Genomic DNA, 4892 nt, shown 5'->3' with positions numbered 1-4892 from the left:
GCCCCTAACCCCTCTGCCTGCCTGCCTGCCTGATCACCACTAATCCCTCTGCCTGCCTGCCTGATCATCCCTAACCCCTCTGCCTGCCGGCCTGATCGCCCCTAACCACTCTCCCCTCCTGGCCTGATCGCCCCTAACCCCTCTGCCTGCCTGCCTGCCTGATCACCACTAATCCCTCTGCCTGCCTGCCTGATCACCCCTAACTCCTCAGTCTGCCTGCCAGAACTCCCTTAACCGCCTCTGCCTGCTTGCCTGATTCCCCCTAACTGCTCTCCCCTGTTGGGCTGATCACCCCTAGCTGTTCTCCCCTGCTGGCCTGATCACCCCTAACCACCTCTGCCTCAGCCTCCACCACTGTGGCTTTGTCCGGAAAGACTTCCAGAAGATGTCTGGTCTATCCAGTCTAATTAGCATATTATCCTTTTATTAGTATAGATGCCATGGATACAGAAAAGGAGTACATGGTGCCACAGGTCCTCATTTTTGCTATGCCTGCCCTAGGCCTTAACACTTAGGGCTTAAAACCCCCACTCAAGGATTTACCTCTACCACAGTGGGTTCTGATTTGCTAGGTCATTAAGTTAGTGCAATACCAGATCCTACTATTTTGCCCTCAGCACAGCCTTCAGCAGGTCCCTAGGGCATCAACTGCCTGGAAGGCCATCTCCCTTCTGGATTATATGAGGCTCCTTTGCTATCCACGATAGATATGTTTGGCAAATCATCATTTGGTTGTCAGCATAGTATACTTCTTCTTCCTAAAGCAAGGTAATCCTAATTTTGGCAGGAAACAAATTGTTTCTTTAGGGAGCATCATGAGGCCTCTTTCATAAGTTTTTATTTGGATGCCAGTAAGTTTTGGCCTCAAAATTAAAGTTCAAGGCAAGGGACCAGTCTTCTAAATGGGCACCTGGCCAAAGCACTGAACTTTGTCCCAAGATTCACTGGGTCTTGGGCCAGTTTCCAAAGGGGAAAAAATCTATTAGATTGCTTGATGAGGTTTTAGCCAGTCTCTAAAATTTGCAACTTTTGACTCATTCACCTTGGAGATAAAATTTTAGTGTGTCTTTGGTAAAATCCTATAGATTACCAATGCCCCTGAAAATGTACAAAATATCAATATGAATAACATCAATTTAATTTGTACTTTTCCCATGAGGGATTTTCCAAATGACATCATGTTTTCCCATTGTACTAGCAAGTAATGCAAATCTTCCTTTAGATAGAATACCTGTCTTTATGCCAACTCTTGGCTTCTATAATACTGACCTGAGGTTTTTCCTCCAAGACACTATTGGGGGTCAGTCAGGACAATTTCTGTTTTGCCTTCCCAAAAAACATTAATATCTCCATATCTTTTTAGTGTACTCTTCTCTACTTCTAAACCTTGATTTTATTATCTTAAATTTTCTTTTATTTATTCCAAATTGCTATGCAACCTGAACTCACCTTCATAATTTAGGCTCTACAAAGTTATAGAGGACTCTAATGAGTTTCTAATGTTAAATATATCATTTTGCAATCTTTTTGAGAAATGACAAAATTACCCACTTGAACCATTCTTTCTACTATTTCCACATCTTCATAATCCTTAAAAGTGAGAGGGAGTCAACATCTCAACTCTCTGTTCTGCAATCCCACTGTTTCTCAGATGCTTCATTCATCCTTACAGAGTTAGTGATCAATGTCTCATGGATAATCCTCGTTCTCTTGAAACAGCTCCAGATTTTCTTTTAGGCACTGGCCTTGTACCTCCTGCTGCTTTCTGAGTGTGGCAAATATCTCATTGAAATTTATTACTTAAACAGACCTCTAGTTGCCTAGGGTAACTGTAGTTTTGGTCTTCCCAGTGTGCTGTCCCAGCACTCCCCCCACCCTTTTTTTCTTTCTAACTTTTACGACAGAATTCTTCTTTCTTGTGGGGTCATACTCTGTTCACAGGAGTAGGCGTGCAAGATGAGTATGGCCAGTACAGCATTCCATTCTCAAGTTTACCAGCTATCCCCTAAACACACACACACACACACACACACACACACACACACACACATTCTAGTTGCAACCATACTTCATATCTGGTGGGATTCTATATGTACATCTTTCCTTAAAAAAAAACAACCCTATGATTCATATATCAGATGCCATAGACATTGTTCTATACTCCAAGTATTGTTTTCCGAGGCATCTATTTTTATACAATTATTAAACACCAATCATTATAACACATAAAGGGAGTAAATAAACTAATGACAAAAAGAAGGTCCATGAAAATTTTATTTAAAAAAGGATGTCAGGTTATAAACTATTCTCATTTTATGAGACTTCTCTTACCTGCTCAGAGCATACTTTTATGCATTTTTAAAAATATTATTCCAAGAACATAATGAAATGCCATATACCTGTGGCTGCTCAATGAATATATTTGATCAGTGTGGTAAAATTGAGCCAGGAAAGCTAATTATAGTTCTTTTTGTCTCCAATTAAAAATCTATAAAATGAAGTAATATTATCTGTCTAGTCTACCTCACAGGTTTCAGTATGTGTTCAATACTATAATGTTCATTATAAACTATTAAGCATTATAGGAAAAGTAAAACCTTGGAGTTTCCTCTTTGACAAGGTTTAGGTTCTAAAAACAGCATTTTAGGTGCAAATCACACACATTCAAAATAACCCTATACAGGACCTAAAATATCAATAAATTCAGTTCAGCTAGTTTTTCTCCCAGTATTGGAACATACCACTGTTTCTTTGGTTGAACACCAGATGAAGAATTGTATTTAACCTGCATTAATGGGTCATGTTATAAAAAAAACCCAAGATGCCCTGTATTTCAAAACAACCATCAGAGTACCCTTAGTTTTGTGAAATGCTCACACAGATAAGGGTGTGGAAATGGGAACCACTGAAGTAAGGGAACAGCAGATTCAATTCTTACATCTTATCCTTTAGGAACTAAAAGCCACAATTATCAATTTATTAAAAATGGTTTTATAACCCACATTTCAATGCCTCCTGCCTTTGCCTACTGATGCAGGACCTCCAGCTCCTTGCAAGGTTCCATAAGTTCTAAGATTCTTTAGACAGGGTTTTATATGGGCTTAAAAACAAGTCTTATGTGCAGCCACACGGATGTCAGCTGTTGAGGTGTCTTGTCTTTGAACACTTCTGGTACTCATTGTTGATCCAGCCCCAGTAAGCCAGGTCACCTCCACCTTCTACTGGAAATTTTCATGATCTCCATCATGGCCCTCAAGGAATCAAAATGCTTCTGTGTTTTCTGGAGTCTCAAATACTGCAAAATTATGTTGTATTTCCTGCAGAAGTAGAAACAAGCCCCAATCACTCATTTTTGGATTATAATTTGTGACGTAATAAAAATTTTAGGGCACTCCTATTTCTGCTTATACTGCTTTCCAAGAGGAGTCTATGAGGCTACATTAGAGTATGAATCTTCAAAACAGGTAAGGCAATGTCCTCTCAATGCAAGAGTGACATCCAAAAGGTTAATAGCCATCATGGCATGGGCACTGACCAATCGGGACACTGGTTGATGCATTGTAGCAGTGCAAACTGACTGAAAAATGGCCTGGCCAACCCCCCTCCTCAGTGGTAGCCAAACTTCTTGGCAGTCTTTCTGCCCAAACCCTTATGTAAATCACCTCTTGGCAGTTCAAACCCACCAATTTGCCAGATATGCCAAGACATGTTTGAACCCCAGTGGTGGACAGAGTCCACCCCAAGTTGTGACTGTGTTATATTTGAATGCAGCTAATTTGAAAAATTTGATACCAAAATAATATTGTAGAAATAATGGAAAGATTTTAAATGTAAGAAAAAATATTCAGAAAACCAACAAATGAATAAAACAACTGTTTGTATTTTTGGACATTTCCTCTGAGTCCTTATCCATATGCAAGTATTTTATAAAGTTGTCATTGTAATGGTTTTAATTCGGTTTTTACTGCTTCAGTTGCAATTATATTGTTCATTTTGCCAACATTTATTGAGTTCCTACTATGTGCCCTGCATCAACTGAGATCAAGAGAAACACTTTATATCTCCATGTAATTCCATGTAAGCAGGAAGAAAATTAGAGATAAAGGCAAACTTTGTGTATGTCCTCTTTTGGCGACACCTGTCGATATATATATATATAGTTTTTTCCACTCAATGATTTCTCTGGTGCTTAGATGTACCTCACCTTAACTCCTCTCATGCTAGATTAAAAGCTTAACCTCCTTAGAATAGTTCACTTAGGGTTCCAGTTGACTTGGCTCTGTAGGAGATTTGTTTTTAATTCCAGAAGGGTCCATAATCCTTTGACCTTGAAAATACTTTACAATGCAGTTGAATAGGCCATAGTTAGGTTTTAAAACAAATATAGTAGTTTTTGCAATTTGCTATAAGCAAATGAGTTTCCCACCATATCTGGCACAGGTCTGGGCACATAGTAGATACACAATAAATATATCCTAGTACAATCAGGATTATGTCTTTTCATAGATTTTCCAAAACAGACCAATAAAATTTATGAAATTTATAGAACCATAGCCAAAGCATTTAATAATGAAGAAACAGAATAATTGGATCACTTTTTGTTGTTGTTAATCCTCACCTGAGGATATTTCTCCATTGATTTTTAGAGAGAGTGTACGGAAGGGGGAGAGACAGAGAGAGAGAAACATGGTTACCTGAATGGTGACCAGAATCCAACCCGGATCCTTCAGCCAGCAAGCCAAAGCTTTATTCACTGAGCCAAACTGGCAAGAGCTAATTGCATCACGTTCGATAACAAGATCAATCAAAGAACTTGTATGCATGCATATAAGCCTAACCATGGACACAGACAACAAGGGGGTGAGGGCATGAGTGAGGGGGTGGGGGTGGGG

General features: G+C 39.4%; 1 long non-coding RNA gene across 1 annotated transcript in view; it reads right to left on the bottom strand.

Annotated features, from left to right (window-relative positions):
- Window positions 1-2257: 2257 nt before the first annotated feature.
- The window catches only part of LOC106727653, a 12412-nt gene continuing 9777 nt past the window's right edge, over window positions 2258-4892 (bottom strand). Inside the window, exon 2 of the long non-coding RNA XR_001363891.1 lies at window positions 2258-3317. This is a non-coding gene — a long non-coding RNA (uncharacterized LOC106727653). The remainder of the gene's footprint in view (window positions 3318-4892) is intronic.

This window comes from Myotis brandtii, unplaced genomic scaffold (genome assembly GCF_000412655.1).
Source record: "Myotis brandtii unplaced genomic scaffold, ASM41265v1 scaffold46, whole genome shotgun sequence".
Classification (NCBI taxonomy): domain Eukaryota; kingdom Metazoa; phylum Chordata; class Mammalia; order Chiroptera; family Vespertilionidae; genus Myotis; species Myotis brandtii.
This window is presented reverse-complemented; position numbering and strand designations above follow the sequence as displayed.